Source organism: Varanus komodoensis, unplaced genomic scaffold, assembly GCF_004798865.1.
Source record: "Varanus komodoensis strain SLA01 unplaced genomic scaffold, ASM479886v1 scaffold9, whole genome shotgun sequence".
NCBI classification, from domain to species: Eukaryota; Metazoa; Chordata; class Lepidosauria; order Squamata; family Varanidae; genus Varanus; species Varanus komodoensis.
Window position 1 is genome coordinate 17,663,105 of NW_025336598.1, and position 12,252 is coordinate 17,675,356.

Here is a 12,252-nt window from a genome sequence, read left to right on the forward strand (position 1 = left end):
TGAAACTGAGCATAATGGCATTTTTGACAGCACCTCAGAACGCCATTTCATGCAAATCCCCCTGCACTTATTGATAAAGTACTAGCGTAAACTTTCTAAATTCCTAATGAGATGAGACAGCAGCGCTGGCATTTGAAGGATGAATACACTCCAATTTGTAGCGTGTGCTTTTTGAAACTGCGGTCTTAACTCTGGTGCTATCACTGCGGGGGTTCGCACAGCATGCAGCTAATAAGCAGATTTATCTTGAAGGCCCAGTCCTCACCGTGTGCATCTGTTCTTAAGCAGATGAATTCACATATGCATACACCAGCAAAGTGCGCCTTATCATCCCAATCGAATCCCAAGTACGTAAGAGACTGAATATTTTTTACAAAGAAGGAAAGAAAAGAAAATTCTGATAATACAGGTAAAGATAACCTTCTATTTGAGTCTTGGTACAATAAAGGTTTGAGACCTTATTTCAAAGATCCCGACCGTCGAAGCTATAAATGCTAGGCAATTACATTAATAAAAGCGAAGGCTGTGATGAAATGTGGCAGTGTGGCATATGCTGTCCGGGATACTTTATTTCCTTTCCCCTCCCACCTGCTTCCCATTCCTGCCCTCAGCAGGCAATCAGCGTTCTGTGTCCATCAAGAATGCAGCTGTTTTGGGGAATTCTGCTCTCTAAGGAGTTTTCCCGAATAGTTTTGGCACCTCTGCAAACCCTGAAGCTGCAAGATGACATGACTTCATACCTCCATCAGAGCTGGTAGCTGCATTGTTACCTTTTGGCTTGGACCTAGACTTAAGGAACAGAACCACCAAAATCAGGATGACTAATCTGACCCATTCATTTCAACCGCTGAATTCTTAACATGTCTAAGTTTGCAGTCATATACACATTTACCTGGAAGAAAGAACCAATGAGCTCAATGGGACTTCCTTCCCAGTATGAATTTTTATATTCATAAATAAAGGATAAAATTAATTTTATTATTCTTATTGAAAAATAAAACTGTGCACAGTTTATGAAAAATTTATTCCAAGCTGCTGTACCTATGTGGCAATTTGATCAGTGGCCTGGGGTTGTTTTATTACTGTTGCTTATCACCTAATTATGATTGTTTTATTGTGTTATTGTTATTTTTATTTTTTGCTTATGTTTTAATCTTGTAAACCACCCAGGGAGCCTTTGGGCTATTGGGTGATGTAAAAATGTAAATAATAATAATGATGATGATTAGATTTGGAAACAGAATGTATGGATTTTATTAAATCTCTTCTGCCTGTGTTGCATGGAGACTTTCACTGTATCATCCACTGACAGTCAGTTTCTTTGTAAAAGAATTTCATCGTTTGCCAGTGCAAACTTATGCTATATGACCCAAAAGGGGAAACATTGTCCACAAATCCACATGACTTAGATAGAACTAGATTCACAGAAATCCACACTCATTTGAATCTATTGTGGAGTTCGAAAATGTAGGAAGGGCTGATGTTGTCCCCATCTTCAAGAAAGGGAAAAAATGTGAACCTGGGAACTACACACGAGTCAGTCTGACATCAGACCTTGGAAAATGTATGGAGTAAATTATTAAAATAAGAAAAACCAATCTGTAAGCACCTCAAAGAAAATACAGTGATTATTAGAAGCCAACATGGATTTCTCAAGAATAAATCCTGCCGGACTAATCTCATTTTTTGACTGCGTAACCTCCCAAATGGTCAGTGGAAATACCAAATGGACAATGGAAAGAATCTATCTTGACTTTAGCAAAGCTTTTGATATAGTGGCCTACAACATCTTGATGAACAAACTAGCAAAAAGTGGACTAGATAGAACAACTCTTAGGTGGATCCACAACTGTCTACAAAATGGGATTCAAAGTGCTCACCAATTGCAGCTTCTCAAACTGGAGAGAGGTTACAAGCGGGGTGTGACAGGATTCAGTCCTGGGCCCAGTGCTCTTCAACATCTCTATGAATGATCTAGACAAGGAAATACAGGGCATTATGGTATAACTTGGTGTGCTACATCAGCAGGGGCTTGGACCCAATGGCCTTCTTGGCCCATTCCAGCTCTATTATTCTATGAAACCCATACAGTAGTAGATTTGTATAGGACTGCACTACCATGTTGCAATCCTTTGCACATTTACCTGACTCCAATCCATTTAATGTAGCATTCAGTGATGATTACCATGTTGGAGTCAGCCATCAGAGATATCTCACTGTGGCAAAAACTTTTCCATACAGTGAAATGCACTCAAATGCACTACTTTCTAATGGAACTTTCTTATACTTGGCTAATAAAAATACATGAAATGACCCTGAAATTCCATTCAGAATCAAGTACAGATAGCCATGGAGACCTAAAACCTTCTCAATATTAAGCCTGAATGAACTAATGACACAATCAGCAGATTCACATGATGAATCTGCTGCAGAATAGCAACACTTTAAACGCCAGGTAAGGGTTGAATATTTTAGTGTTCTATCTAAAAGGCTCTCTGCACAAACAGAACTAGCATGTTAAAAAAGGGCTCTAATCTAGCCTTCTCTCTGATGTAAATTACTATAAGCAAATAGATTTTTATATAGTATTACATTTATATTTAGAAATTGGTCTTGTATCTTTTTGCCCACCACTTAGAGAGCCCTGTCAGGTTATTCAGGGGTCTATAAATTTAAAAATAAATAAAGTTTTTTACTGCAGAGATGTAAGTCCTGGCATTGATCATATGTCTCAGCACTGAGCTGAACTGCAGTTTTGAACTGGACTGACCCATTTATGTATTCATTAGATTTATAACCCACCATTTTTTTTCTTTTAAAGAAAAAACTGCTTATATCATTCTCAAAACTGCTTATATCATTCTCTTCCTGCTGTCAAGCTTATTCCCACAACAATAACCCTGTAAGGAAGGTTGGGCTGAGAGTCTGTGACTGGTCCAGAGTTACCCATTGAGCTCCATGGCTGAGTGGGGACTAGAATCCAGATTGCCTGGACTGTAGCTTCAGGTTCTTAACTACTATACCTCACTGGCTCTTATACCAACTGATGAACGCAAAGGAAAATTAACGTTACTGTCATGGGAACTCTGCTGGCTTAGGAAAAACTATGCTTCCCAAAGGGCTCTGAGAGGTTTTTCTCATGCTGCCAAAGAGAAAGAGATATGCTTTCCTTTCTTTCTCTCTGCCAAAGCATCACTACTGATGCCATCTGGTAACTAGTGTTTAAAGTTAGCTTAGTTAGCAGGCATGGGGAAATAGATTGAGATCAAGTGTATTTTGTACTTAATTGCATTTCCTAAAACAAATAGGCTTAGAAATAAGCCACACTATTTCTCAAGTTTTGGGGAAGTAATCTCATTATGGCTTGATCTGTGACAAGATGTCCATTCCTACGCTTGATACTTTCAAACATCAATCTGCATTCCAGTACAGTGATCAACGTGTCTAAAGCATCATCTTGCTAACACCTTGAAGTTAGCCTAATTGAACTCAATGGAGTCGACGTCCCAGTAAACCTATATAGGTTTGTACTATAAATAATAATTTATCATGTTTTAGAATTACTTGTTTTGCATTTCAGAGGCAGAGTAAAATGAAAGAGATCATAAATGAGTGCTCTCTCCTTCAAAAAGGGGAGTGACTAACAGGTGGGTGAAAATAAAGGCATAATAAAGGTGTGATCACCTCTAAAAGAAATAATCTTATTGCTTTGGCCACTGGAAAGGGACAATTATGCAATTTTAGCATGTGCAGGGAGATGGCATTTGTTTTGTCTTTGTTACCTTGTAGGCATCATTATGCAGAGTTCCTGCTGAATGAGGGCACTCAAGGAGATAATAAGTGTAGATTCAAGGAGCTGGAACATTTTTGAGCCAGTTTCTGTTTGAGCAACTTGTTTCCCTGCTTCACTTAGCAGTAACAGCATTCAGAGTGCACTTACCCCTATAGTCTGAGCAGTTCATTTTTCACACACAGAGACACAGATGATCAATAATATAGAAAGACATCAGGTTTTTCTTTTTAAAAATAGTTCTATTTCTGCACTAATACACTATACATTTGCAGCAGTCAACTGCAAGCCAATTTGTAATATAGACATTAATGTTATTTCAATGCAATAGAAACTATAGACCAGGTAATAACATAAAAAAGAGCAAGGTTAAAAATAAACAAGACAAATTGGAAATTAACAGGCAAAGAAATGGAACGAATACTGTCCCTTGAGTTCAATATCTGTTGGCAAAGTAAGTAAATACAGGTCTCTAATTTAGTAAGGAAGTAAGATCAGGAACTGTGCATTACTTATACTTCCTGGTTCCTTGTATCAGATAACATCCAAATGCTAACACTTTGTCTCATCTTACAACATTGAATAATACTTTCTCATTTTCAGAATTAAATGTGCTGAGATACTACTTCCCCAATAGCAAGAAAGATGAGATTTGGTACACTTACCTGCCTAGACACTTTCAGTACTAGAAAAAATAATGCTAGGGATGGTAACACTTGAAAACATGGATATGTAGATGGTAGACCATCTGATGGTTTGGACTTCAAATTGCAGAAGCATTTGCCAGTTAAGAATGCTGGAGTTGAAGCAGAAGATAGACAGGGTCAGACCTGGTTGAAATCTCAAAGCGTGACTTAATGTTTTGAACCACCCAGTGAGCTACGGGCAGTATATAAATGTAATGTCATAGTAATGTAATGTCATAACAACTCAACAACAACCACACTGTGGGGAGATCTACTGTCTCCCCTGCTTTAGATTATGGGCAGATTCACACAACATGACAAGGCTCAGTGGTTTTCTGCCATTATCAGTCTGTTGTCTGAACTCCATTGCAGTATTTTAGCACTGCATCTTTGGTCTTTACAAATCACAGACAAAAACAATGGTCTGTTTTATGATTTCTCAATACCATAATGGCTTTCTGTGTCATCCAAACCCAGAAAACACAAATCATCATGGTACAAAGGCCAGAAATCAATCAATCTCTCTCTCTCTCTCTCTCTCTCTCTCTCTCTCTCTCTCTCTCTCTCTCTCTCTCTCTCTCAGAACTGAGACAGTGCACTGCCACTCCTGCCAAGTAGCTAGCCAAAGAGCACTGTAGCAGCTGCCAACGGCCTCCTGCTTTGCCCACCTCCTGCCCTAAAGTTCTGTTTTGGGACAGAAGGAGGCGATCAGCTGGGCTGCACTGCAGAAGGAGCAGCACAACTCAGCTGATTCCTGGATGATCCCACCCAGGCCCCCTTGTATCTGAGGGAATCCCCTCCTGCACACAAGCTGAGAGGTGGTGCCCAGTCAGGGGCTGTGCTGCTCAGCAAATACCCCTACTCTCCCCCATTCTGGCCCCTCTTGCCAGAGAGCCTCTGCAGGCACCAGGGTGGAAGTGGGAGCAAGAAAGGAGGGTCAGCAGAACCTCTGCTTTGTCACTGCACTTGCCAGAAAGGGGTCCCCAACCGGGCACCACCGCCCAGCTGCTCCTCCCCTCCCCTGCTCCTGTGTGTGGGAGGCATCCCTCAGATGCGTGCAGAAGGCACTGCCACTGCTGCTTTCCATAGTGCTGTCCAGCTGATTTCTCCCTCCTTTGGTGGGCATGGGTCAGGCGGACGGCCTCCATCCCAACTGCTCTAGCAACCCTCTCCAAAACAGGAGACAATGGTGCCTTATCAGCACCCTTGTCCTCTTTTGCTCTCTTTTGTTCTCAAAGCATGAGCCCTGGTGGTGCAGCAGAGACCTCTTGACAGATGTAGTGAGCCCAACTTGGCTTGCCATCATGACTGTCAAAGAAAGCAGCCTTGTTTTTCCCTTTGGGGACTCCTCAGACTCACCTAGAGGACTGACAGGGAAGGTGATTGTGGGAAGGAAGAGAATTACCTCCATGACCCTGAATGTCTATCAAGGGCGCCATAAACTGTGGCCACCTCACAAAGTTGCTCATCATGATATGTGAACCCCATATGTGTCGATTGCTCCAGCCATTCAGCTGGAAAGTAACGAGGTGTGCATGTGTTTCAATTCCATCCAGATATAGTACCTGACACACTTGTTTTGATTTTGTTCCAAAATAGTCGATATTAAGAGTTCCTATCACAATGTGGCCTGTGGTTTCAGGACTTGGAAATCTTTCGGCGGAATCTGATGGAAAACCTCCAGTTGAATAAACTCAGAAGGTTCTTGTTTTTAATGTACACTCTAAACGGCCTCACATGCTGAATATTGACATGTGTGTGCCTCTCCAGAAACTATATGCATGCCCAAATATTTTCCTTCCTTTTTCCCATTCATGACTGATATTCTCTCACTTTTGCTTGCCTAGAAAAAAATTCCAGTTGCTTCCATTTCATGGCACTCTGTAGAAGAAGGTTCACAAGGGTGGGAGATACTAAGCCTTGTTTGAGTTAAGCTCGCAGCAAAATTCAGCCACCTGGAAAGTGAGACAGCCAGTCCTGTTGTTGTGCTTGCCATTACTACAGCTTCTGCTCTTTAACAGAGAAAGGAAATGTGGTGATAAAAGCCAATCTTGTCCTGGTCCACATACCTTTGATCCAGGGTGGGAAAACCTTTATTTGTTGAGGGTTGCATTTTTTAATCTTTCAAGATCTACATGCAAGTAGTGGGCAGGCTCATGGCTAAAAGTGGGCAATGCCGGTGGCAACACTTCATCTTGGGGCACCACTTCTCTCTCTCTCTTGAGGACCCCCCCCCTCCAAACTCCTTTTCACTATGTCTCTCTGCTTGCCTCACAGATTGCCAGTAGAGAGAGAGAAAGCTATTGATGATCTGACTTGATTATCTACAAAATGTTCATCTGCTTCCATTCCTCCATCCAGTTCAGCTTTCTCCCATTTGTTCTCCTCCCCACGATCTCTATTCATGGTTTTCAGAATGATCCCTCTTCCAGCACTCCTTCCATGGATTCTTCCCACTGGAGCAAAAAAGGAACAGGACCACATGAAACTGGGGTAAGGACTACATGCAGCCTTCCAGCTATAGCTGGTCCAGCCATGGTGATCAAGGAGATGTCAGGAGACAATGAGGCAGAGTGATTCCTGGTACAGTGGAGCCAGAGTTCTTAGGGATCAGTACCTGCATCTTTTGGAGTAGGGATCCTGAGATTCTGCCACCCACCCCAGAATTTCTGGCTCCCTCTGTGCATAGCTACAAATTTCACAGTAGCTGAGGGTGACATTAATTTTTCCCAGCAACAATTTATTGCTTCCTGTTAAATGGATAATGAAGGTTCATTAGCTTTACAAAATACCTGTTCCTGGTAGAGATAAAAGCTGCTGGAAGTGGTTTATTCATATGGATTGTGAGCAAGTCTTGTGGTAACAGCACATTAAAACTTCTCTGATCCATTGATTCCAGCAGAGATACAATGGCTAAAAATATGCTTTAACTAAGCAGATTAGCAAGCAAAGTTGTCCTAGTTATAATGCTCAAACCTGGTTATAATGCTCAAAAATTAGGGAATTGCTCATTCATTGTGAATGTCCTCCAACTTCACTTATCTGACACAAAGCAGGTAAATAGCCCTCCCATGGTTTGTCTGAGCCAAATGCACAGGAAGAGCAATGCCCATGGCTGCCAAGTCCTTCTCCAGTATTTCTCCTTGATTTCTTTTCTCAGAAAGATACTAACTCCTTCTCCAGCCTTGGACAGTCACCTTTTCTGAAGCCTCTTCAAAGCTTACTCTTAAAGGGTCAATGCAGGAAGGGAAGCTCCATCGTTCCCCACTAAACTCAATAGTTTCTGACAAGAATATAGAAGAGCAGCCATATAGAAGAGCACAGTCTTCTTCCTTGTCTCTCCACCTCCTACTTATCTGTATCTTTAACTCTCCCCTTCCCTTTAAGCAGATCCTTCCTTGTTTTGCTCCTACCTCTTCTTCAATGCTTCCCTCTTTCAGGTTCACCCAGTTGAGGCCATCAACATGAGCATTGAGTGTGCGTCAGTCCATGCTGACATTTGCCCACTCACAGCTGCTCTGGTACAGCAAGCCCAGTGGTTGGAAGGCTGCCCTGCTGACCAGACATGCTAAGGAATGGTGAACCTTCTGATCCTGCACATGGATCAAAAGAACTGCCTGCCACTTTGGACTCTCCTTGGCGGTTTGGCTATGAAGGCTGACAGGATGAGTACCTGCACTTCAAAACTGGGAGTAAGCCCAGTATCTAGTGCTTGGGCTGACTGGCCAATTGGATTTGTGACCAGAGCTAGAGAATAACCTCAAAATCAGATTCTGCTCCCTGAAACAAAGAGAGCAGGTATTCCAAACAAACAAGCAAGCGAGAATAAAGGAGCAAGGTAATATTTGTATGTTCCACTAGACCCTAGTGTTTAAACAAGTCCGGGTCAGAGGCAAAAGTGTGCTGAGCTAATTATTCAGGTCAGAGCTACCAAACTTTCTCAAGACTTGTGCTGAGTGTGCCCTGACAAGCCGTTTCCACAGCAATTAACCTCCTTTATTTAATTAAAACACCAAAGGGGAATCACTTAATGGATACAAAGTGTCTTGAATGGATGAAGCTTTTCCCACAGTAGTCGTAGAGATAGAAGGGGGAAGTGTTTGTGGCTGTTTCACGTGCACGGTTGTTCCAAGGAGCAGTTTGGAACAGCTCTGCTCATTTTAGTGAGGCTGCAGTTCAAAGAATATATGGAGCCAAAGTCATCTTTGAAAAGTTTTAATTTTCTTTATACAATTTTTACATTTTTTACTCTTTATACTTTCTTGTATAAGCCAATATATGTATCAGACAACAAGGTTAAAACTCTACTCTTCTCCCAGGCATAAAATAGCATCTGATGGTCTTTTTAATGCATCGGTTGATTTGTTTATGGTAGGCATGTTGTAGTTATTTTATGGGGTACTTGCGTTTTACTGGATCATTATTTTAAATGTTTTGTTTCAGTTTTGCTGCAAGTTGCTTTTAGTCTATTTTGGAAAAGCCAGATATGAAAGAACAGCAGATATGTATCTACTCCTTATTAAAATGTCCCACCCCAATTACCAACTAAAACGAGACCTTCGGCTTAAAGGATATCTCTGTTTGTTTGTTGTGTGTGAATATACCATACCTCAGGACAGAATTCCACTGCTGCTTCCCATATACTTGCTCAGCCCCATGAATGAATCAAGAACACACACACACAAAGCAATATCCAGTTGAACAGTTACGTCCCAGAAATACCAAGATAATATTTTGATTCTTGCCCTGTATGCTTGCAACTGAATTATCTATTTGTAAGTGGTGGGTGTGAACGGGGAAACATGCTTTCATGGTTTCCAGAGCTTCACTGCCTCAGCAGGACCCAGTTCTGCTGGTCTTCCTTGGCAGATGGATCTGGGAGCTGCCTGCCATTTTTATTACCACAGTGTGTCTGGTTCACATGTAATGACAACCTAGAGTATGGGTTGTGTATCAGCTATCATGAATCATAGGTAGTTGTTGAATCATGGGTCATTGCTATGTACAAACTGTGCTCCATGACTTGAGTATAGGTTGCTAACTATGAACTGTCCAGAAAGGGAACTCATGGTTTGTTACTGAGTTGTGAAAACTCCAGATGGTTTCTGGTTACTAACCCATTCTTAAACCATAGCTCAGTGCTTGCATTAGATGGCAAGCAACAGTTTACCAACAACCCATGCCCAGTTTGGGTTGTAGTTGTGAATGAATTGGTCATATTATTTTGTGTTGTTGAATTGTTGTGAGTCATCCTGAGTTGCACGAAGGCAATGGAAGCATAGCATTCAAATCTCTACAGAAAGATAAAAGAGACAAGAAAGATAAAAGGTTGGTTACTTGCTTCTGAACCACATCACAGCTACTGCATAGTGCTATCCATACCCTCTCCAAGAACAGATGAGCATCCCAATGTAAAGCAACAGCACATAAGTGCTGAAGAAGGTTTACCAGGTTTACCTACCTCAAACTCAGAAATGTTCTTGGGAAAAAGGAGCAAGTATTGTAATGTGATATTTGAAGCAGGGTGATCTGAAAATGTCTTCTGCAACCAAGGAGTGTCCAGGTGTCTTGGACAGCAAGCCCCATCAGCCTGACACAAACTTGCTGGCCCTGGTTGATAGAAACCACAGAAACATCTGGCAAACGCAGAAGTGAGGAAGACCACTTCAAATTTTTCTGCTATTTCAATTAAATCTATGTTTATCTTCATTGTGCAGCTTGGGATATGAAAAGCAAGTAAACATAAAAAAGAAAAGAGCTAAGTTACTGAAGTGTTTTAAGTCTTTTCAAAATGCACAGTACCCTATTTATGGTTTCTTTTCTATTTTCTTTTTCCCCAGATTCCAAGCTCTGCAACCTTGCCAGTAGGAATGAAAATATACTCACTTTTCTGCATGGGTGTCACTCATTAACACATGTGGATTTCTCGGGACCTTTGGGGGTCATGCTTGCCTTTTCAATTACCATCATCTGCAATCTCCCCCTTACATGTGGGGGCAGGGAAATGAGTCAGGCAAAATCACCTACTGAATGTAGATAGTACATTCTCCTTCAAAGCTCTCTCTCTTTCCAGACCTGCCTGAACTGTCCTCTATGAATGCACGGTTGGTATCACAAAGAAAGCTTGAGGGATTGATTAGAATCCAGAAGACATCAGTTCCACTCCATGATTGCCCCAAAACACAGTGGGTTCCGCTGCACATTAATTTGACTGGAATTTCAGATTTCAGTAGGTTAGTGATGCTTTACATCAATGCATTGTCATTAATTATATATATATCTATATCTATATCTGTACACACACACACACACACACAGAGGTGTGTGTGGGGGGGGGCAAACCCACCACCAAAACAAAATTACACTTCCATAGGAAGATTTAAAAAAAGCAGGGAAGGAGACAAAATTCTAACAAATCTTACAACAGCAAAACTCGGTAAACTCACAGCTAAGTGGCTTCTGCATCCAACTGTGATATCTCAATGGGACCTCTATCCCCACAGATTTCCTCTTCTTGGCTCTGCACCCTAATGTGGTGAAGGAGTTTGAGAGTGTCAGAGAAGCTGAGAGCAATGCCACCAGGAGCCAAATTGTTTCACTAGGTGGGTCTCCTAGCAGAGTCACCCAAGGCAGAATGGTTAAGCTGGAGACACCAGGCTAAGATGCATCCACCCTGTTCAGAAGTAATGGTCACATCCGCAGAAGATAATGGATCTATCTAATGGTGACAGGGGTAGAGAAACTCCTGAAGGGCAGCGATAGTAGTTGAAGGTGATTCTGGTGGAAGATCTGTCACAGACAATGGCAATAATGCTGAAGCTCAGTTTGTGGTCCTTCAAATATGGCAAGAGATCATGGGAGTTGTAATACAAAACAAATTGACTAGACATGACATATGTGAAAACATTTCATCAAGCCTTTGGTTATCTTTGGTGATGCTATTGCTTTGATCTTACTGATCCCATCTATTTGTTATGTTTTTAATTCATTTATTTTAAGACTTTTGGAGAAGTGGTACTGGGAATAATCCATGTGTTAGGATAAAGCATTTGGTATTATCTAGAAAATGTATATAGGCATATTTAGAGGATTCTGACTGAAGAGAAGAGTTTAAACTAAGTTTGTTTTCTGTTTGCTTTTTTAAAACTATGGTGAAATGCAAAAGTGACAGTCATCCTTAAGACACCTAAGGATTTATGTTTCATCTAATTCAAGGTTAGTTTTTCAGTTGTTTGTAAGAGGTTCAAGATTCCACCCATAAAATTTGCATGGAGATTGTGATGGCTCTGTATCCTTCAACAATGTGTTTGAAAATTGGAAATAACACTAATTCAATAGTACCTATTAGACATGTGTGAATGCACATGGTTCCTCAATTTTGGAACAAAATAAATAATTCATATGACTGTCAACTACAATAGGAAATTCACAATGGGAAAAGATAGCTCGGATTTTATGCCCCATTTGGTTAGCAAGTCGAAAATCAGTTGTTGTAGGGAATGGACAGGATTTGTTTTAAAATATTTGATCCGCTTCCAAACCTTTTCAAGGCAGGATTGGTTTGGCAACACAGACAATGGCACCATGAAACTGCCAAGAGTCATTTGACTATTCCCCCATGTGCTTAATTATGTTTCTCTTCTGAAAGTCTAAACCCACTGCTTAATTCCCTAGCCTTTTTAATTTGAAAAGTGAAAGGTTTACAAAATAGATGTTAAAAATAGATGTTAATTAAAAGTCAGCAATGTCACAATTAGTAAGGGCTGGTTCACACAT

At 41.0% G+C, this 12,252-nt stretch overlaps 1 long non-coding RNA gene across 1 annotated transcript in view; it reads left to right on the top strand.

Moving 5' to 3' along the window:
- Positions 1–1,644: 1,644 nt before the first annotated feature.
- The window catches only part of LOC123016976, an 18,837-nt gene continuing 8,229 nt past the window's right edge, over positions 1,645–12,252 (top strand). The window contains exons 1-2 of the long non-coding RNA XR_006413516.1: positions 1,645–1,713; positions 11,486–11,490. This is a non-coding gene — a long non-coding RNA (uncharacterized LOC123016976). The remainder of the gene's footprint in view (positions 1,714–11,485; positions 11,491–12,252) is intronic.